Here is a 6,735-nt window from a genome sequence, read left to right on the forward strand (position 1 = left end):
TTAGAGAATTAGAGACAATTAGAGAATGACAATCAGTTTTAAATCACTTTTATGTTAAATTTGTTTTGGATTAACATCACCTTTTTTTGTTTTGTTTTTTTGAGTTCGGCTCTCTTTCAGGCATGCAAAACTGTTTCAGGAATTTCAATACAAATGAAAAAATGGCTTTTGTTTTGTTTTTGTTACATTATTATTGGATTATTATCCCTTTACAGCCATATCCTGTAGTTTTGTTGTCTGAGTGGCGATCGTTTTGAACTAAAATGGTCCTGTGGTCCACTACAGTGGACATGCTGTAAAATTAAAAATAAAAACAAAACGTAAACGTATTTTTTTAACCCAAAGGATGTAGGAAATCACAGAAAAAAAATGTCTTCGGGTCTCAGGAGGATATAATATTAATAATAAATTCATAACTAAATTAAACTAAATGATTCTACATTTATACTATTATATATATTGTTTATTATTCATTCGTTCATTTTCTTTTCAGCTTAGTCCCTTTATTAATGCGAGGTCACCACAGTGGAATGAATCATCAACTATGATAACTAATTTATTTTATCTATTTGTGATTTTTTTATGTATTTTTATAGATTGAAGGTCGACAATATTATTTGGTAGAAGTATTTAATTTAATTTAATTTAATTTAATTTAATTTAATTTAATTTAATTTAATTTAATTTAATTTAATTTAATTTAATTTAATTTAATTTAATTTGTCATTCGTTTATTTTATTTTCAGCTTAGTCCCTTTATTAATCATTGGTCGCCACAGCAGAATGAACCGCCAACTTATCCAGCAAATGTTTCACGTAGCGTAGTTTCACCTTCAAGCGGTAACCCATCACTGGGAAACATCCATACACACTCATTCGATTCAGACACATACACTACGGACAATTTAAGCTTACCCAATTCACTTATATCACATGTCTTTGGACTGTGGGGGAAACTGGAGCTCCCGGAGTAAACACACACCAACACAGGGAGAACAAACTACACACAGAAATGCCAACTGGCCCAGCCGAGACTCGAACCAGTAACCTTCTTGCTGTGATGCAATTGTGCTAACCACTGCGCCACCGTGCTGTGCTACGACACAATTAAACAAAATTATTATACATTTATCCCTTTCAACAGTACATTCAGAACAGCTTACCTTTTATCTTATATATCACTTTTATGTTATTTTAGATTTATTTATTTTAATTATTTGTGCTTTTTTAAATATATTTTTATAGATTGAGGGTTGACAATATTATTTGGGAGAAGTATTATTTTTATTTTATTTATTTATTTATTTTATTTCATTACATTTTTTCATTTTATAAATCTCTTGTATGTTATTTTTTATCTTATTTGGATTTGTTTATTTTATTTATTTGTGCTTTTTTAAATATATTTTTATAGATTGAGGGTCGACAATATTATTTGGGAAAAGTGTTATTTTTCGTTGATTTTCTTTCTTTATTTATTTTTTGATTTTTTTATATCTCTTTTAAGTTATTTTTTTAATCTTATTTAGATATGTTTATTTTCTTTTTGTGATTTCTTTCATATATTTTTGAGGGTCCACAGTATTATTTGGGAGAAGTATTATTATTTTATTTTATTTTGTTTTATTTTATTTTATTTTATTTTATTTTATTTTATTTTATTTTATTTTATTTTATTTTATTTTATTTTATTTATCATTCATTTTCCTTCGACTTAGTCCCTTTATTAATCAGGGGTCGCCACAGCGGAATGAACCACCAACTTATCCAGCATATGTTTTACACAGCGGATGCCCTTTAACCTATCACTGGGAAACACCCATACACACTCATTCACACTCATACACTACAGCTAATTTAGTTTATTCAATTCACCTATAGCGCATGCCTTTGGACTTGTGGGGGAAACCGGAGCACCCAGAGGAAACTCACGCCAACATGGAAGAACATGCAAACTCCACACAGAAATGCAAGCTGACCGAGCCGAGGCTTGAACCAGCGGCCTTCTTGCTGTGAGGCGACATCGCTACCCACTGCGCCATCACGTCACCTAATTTTATTTATTTATTTATTTTTATTTTAAATTTATCTTATTTTTAATTTGTTTATTTTAATTATTTGTGATTTTTTAAAATATATTTTTATAGATTGAGGGTCCAAAATATTATATGGGAGAAGTATTATTTTTGTTTTATTTTATTTTACTTTATATAACTCTTTTATATTATGTTTATCTTATATTTAATGTGTTTGTTTTATTTTACTGTATTTTATCTTGTTTTTCTATTATACATTTTAATATAAGTCTTCTCTATAAGTTCTTAACGTCGCAATTAATCCCTATAAAATTTGCTAAAATGATTAATCATTAGTAAAAGTCATTCATAAATATCTAAGTCTGCATCAAAGAAAACACAACCGCCTCTGTTTTGAAACATGACACCAGCCACGCCGTCTGTGTCTGTTGAAAGATACGACAGGAGCATTAGTGTTTTGATATGATAAGAACCAATACAGCTGGTGCCACTTGTATTTCCAAATGATGGTCAAACATTAACAGAGTTTGCTGTTTTCAGGGCCTTTAAAATGCCGGAAATGACAGAGAGGAGCTGACAGCAGGGCACCAGCGTCACCTGAAGAATTAAAACAACCCGTCATGTGCCTTCTGAGAGACAGCCTGTTCTGACATGGAGAACTCAGAGTGTCCTCGCGTGGCTTTTGCTGGACATTGTGCTAACAGAGCAATGAATTAGTGCAAAGAACAGATTTGTACGGTTGATAGATGGATTTAGGCATCACTGACAGCACTAGCAGGCCTTCAACTGTCATAAACAGGGGTTGGTTCATACACCATGCTAGATAGAAAATAGGCCAGCTAACAGGGAATGTTTTCTGAATGTTTTAGCAAGGCTCTCTCAATGTTGTGAATAAATGGTTGGTTGACTCAGCCTACATTTTAGTCAAACTGTGTGTTTGACTGCAGTTTCTAGGGAAAATGAACACTATATGTGGCATGATCAATGAATCCCTCATCTATCAATTTCCATATTGACAACTTGTGATGCAGAGTGTTTGGGTTCCGGAGTCAAAGTGAGGTAAAAAAGTATCCACAAAAAAAATGCTAAAAGCAATGTTAAATTAAAGTTGGACTACAGTTTAGGATTGTAGTGCATTTTTTCTCTACATTTGTTTTTGAAAACACTATAGGTTGGGATTAAAGAAAGGTGGTCTGCTGATCTGTATTATAAGCCCCGCCTCTGTACTATAAGCCCCACCTTCTTGTGGATCTGTACAATAAGGGAGAAAGGTCTGGCTGTGGCCTGTGTATACACATGCACTGTCAGACATGCGGTTTCAGCAACTGCTACACCTGACGTCAGTTTCTCTATTGAAAGTTTTCAGTCACATGACCTGTGTGGAGACCCGGCGGACAAAAAAAACAATGGGCCGTAATGGCAGCTATCCTGGAATCTTAGAAACGCTGCACAAACCAGTTATATTTCGATCTACTTCATGCTACAAATATTTGTATCACATATCAATGAAACAAAACTGAGATATAATCACAAGCTGTACATTTTGGGATCCATATTCTGCAAATGCAGCTGTTTTTTAGTCATTTAAAAGTTGTATCCCAGTCAGAGCTGCAATTCAGCATTGTTTACCTCTATCTTATATATATATATTTTGCAGTGATTTAGCCATTGGTGACGGTATTATAGCATTAAAGTGGTCTACATTTTTGCAGAAATATGGAAACAGTGCCCTCTAGTGGATTTGTCATCGGAAACGTGCAAAGAAATGTACACGGAGCAACGTATTTCAAGTCAAAAAGGTAGGCTGAGGCATGTATTTTTCAATGAACCTAAGTTGGATATTGAGTGTGTTCAGTATTAAATTGTTAATTCAAACCATTTGTTAATAGCAGCTGATTCATTAAAAAATTCCAAAATCACATACTATGTAGAAAAAAAAAACATTTAAAACTCTTATGTCCCTGTCAGAGCTGCAATTCGGCAATGTTTACATTTATCTGAATTGAATAAACTAAATTGGCCGTGATGTATGTGTGTGTGTGTGTATGTGAGAGTGTATGGGTGTTTCCCAGTAGGGTTGCAGCTGGAAAGGCATCCGCTATGTAAAACCGCTGCGGCGACCCCTGACTAAGCCGAAGGAAAATGAATGAGTGAATGCTTCTACTATGGATTGAATCACTCTCCCGCTGATTGATTGTCACATACACTGTAAAAAATGAATCTTGAGGCTTGTAATTTTCATTAAAAAAATTAATGAGGTCATTAAAAATAATGAGCATATTTTCTTTAAAAAATTGATATTCTGGATTTATTATAAAATATTAAGAAGATTTCGCTAATATAACTAAGATTTAAATTTTACTTATTTTTTTAAGCAAACTAGTGCAATTACTAAGCTTAATTTGAGAAACCAGTTAAGCTAATAAAATTGAGGAAAGATGGCTTCACGTTTATTTTAAGAAAATTCACTCAATTATGTGGATTTGATTGAGATGTTTGCATTTGAATCTCAACAACGGCAGTGATCAGACGACATTTTGAAGGAGCAGATCAACAGCGAGCATGTTAAGAGGTAAGCATTAACAGTTTATCATTTTATTGTCTTAAATAACCTAAGCGGCTTCAGGAAAGACACATGCTGTTCAAGCTTGTTCAGGAGCTTAGTTTTTGCCATATGATGTATATAGGGATACACGGGTAGTTTTAACCACCCATTCCTATTTGAAATTGATTCGCTTCAATGTTCATTCTGAATTATATAATGAAGTTGAACAAATTATTTGCATTGTAATATTTAACAGCAATGATCAGGCAACAGTTAAGCAGATGAACAACAGTGAGCTTGTTAAGTGGTAAATCTAAGCTAAGCTAAGCTAAGCTAAGTTAGCTAGCTATTCAATGGGGTTTATGTACAGCTAGTGCTTTTCCATTTCATAAGGTTCCTTTTACAGCATTGCTGATGTAATGTAATGAACTGTTTATATATAATACTGTACATAAATACTAATATTTGTTTGCTTCATTTTTCAGTTTAATGAAGAAAACTTTCGCAGTGTTTTCCCACTAAAGAGGAGCAGTTTATTGAGGCAGATTTTGATAAAGAGAATGGGTGCCATACATCAGGTATTTTTAATAATGTTATTTGTGTGTTATTATTATTATTATTATTATTATTATTATTATTATTATTACTAATTTCTACACTTTTTTGCATCAGACCTCACATTAAATCAGGGATGAAACGAGAGATGTCGTCCTCTGTTGCTGGTCTATCTGTATGAATAAGAGGAAGAGCTCATCCAGGAGTGCAATGTAAGTGTCTCAAACTGTTTCAGATATTTATGATCTTCCGAAAACTGCATTTTATATTTTTGCATGCTTACAAAAAAATATATAGCTCAAGCATTACACTGTTGAATGCACTATTCCTTGTATAAACATGGTATGTTTTTATAAATGTCTGTACACTAGTATACATTTAAACACCCTGTCCATTATAAGTCAAAATACTTGTGTATTTGTGTCAGTCAGCAACATCTACTCAAACATTATGAAGAATTACTGTTCACAGATATAAAAAGAAATGGTTTATTTCATTAATATATTTCCTTAATGTGTTTTAGTAAACCTTAAACATTTGAAATGTACAACTGCATAATTTCAATATAATAAACGTAATGTTTATTTTACAGTGTGGGAATGCACAGAGAATTGCTGTCTGTCAGAGGGATGACCAACCATGAGGACTTCTGCATTGTCTTGGAGGATAAGTGAGTTATGGCTAGCCTGGAAAATCTAGAATCGCTGAACTGGATTTATACAAATATTCCACAAATTAAAATCACTTACAAAGAAATGAATATTAAGTTTGCAATACACAAATTCTGTCAAATATTGTCTAAATGTGACTATTCCTACAAAGGAAAGTTGACAGGTCAGTTTTTTCCATGACATGGATAAAGGAATTTTTATCAGAGATTAGCATTGCTGTAAATTTTATATAGATTTGTTTAACATATTGCACCATTTTGTTATCGGTGTAACATGTAATAAAATGATATTTGGCCTAAATGTATTGTGTATGTATTTCATTATACATTATATATTTTACATTTTATGAATGAGTAATTTTCAGTAATAAATTTGAGTAAATGGTGATTTATTTGCATATATTATAAAAGCACATTCCACTAATAATATTAAAATCATCATCTATCACTTAAAATAACTAGTAATTTTCACATGATTCTTTCAAGTGGTTTTCGTTAAAAAAAATGAATATGAGTAAATGGTGGTGGATTTGCTTAAATTATAAAAGCACATTCCGCTAATAATATTAAAATCTTCATTTATCACTCAAAACATTTAGTAATTTTCACATGATTCATTCAAGTGGTTTTTGCTAAAAAAATCAAGTCTTGAAATTTACTTAAAAATAATACGTGCAATAGTGTTACCACAATTTTTTTTTGTAAATAGCACATAAGATTTTTTACAGTGTATTTAAGGGTAACATTTGCAATTAAGGGAAAACATTTGAACCCAGAAGTGATTTCTGGGGCAGTTTTACCCCTATAGAAGGATTTGTTTTTATGTGCAATTTACTAAAAAAAATAGTGGTAACACTATTGCACGTATTATTTTTAAGTAAATTTCAAGACTTGATTTTTTTTAGCAAAAACCACTTGAATGAATCATG

General features: G+C 31.8%; 1 long non-coding RNA gene across 1 annotated transcript; it reads left to right on the top strand.

Moving 5' to 3' along the window:
• Positions 1 to 4,335: 4,335 nt before the first annotated feature.
• On the top strand, positions 4,336 to 5,916 carry LOC130215033 (uncharacterized). Its single transcript, XR_008835650.1, has 4 exons — positions 4,336 to 4,608; positions 5,067 to 5,159; positions 5,254 to 5,348; positions 5,729 to 5,916. It is a non-coding gene; the product is annotated as an uncharacterized LOC130215033 (long non-coding RNA).
• Positions 5,917 to 6,735: the final 819 nt, after the last annotated feature.

The sequence above is a fragment of the Danio aesculapii genome, chromosome 21, assembly GCF_903798145.1.
Source record: "Danio aesculapii chromosome 21, fDanAes4.1, whole genome shotgun sequence".
Lineage (NCBI taxonomy): Eukaryota > Metazoa > Chordata > Actinopteri > Cypriniformes > Danionidae > Danio > Danio aesculapii.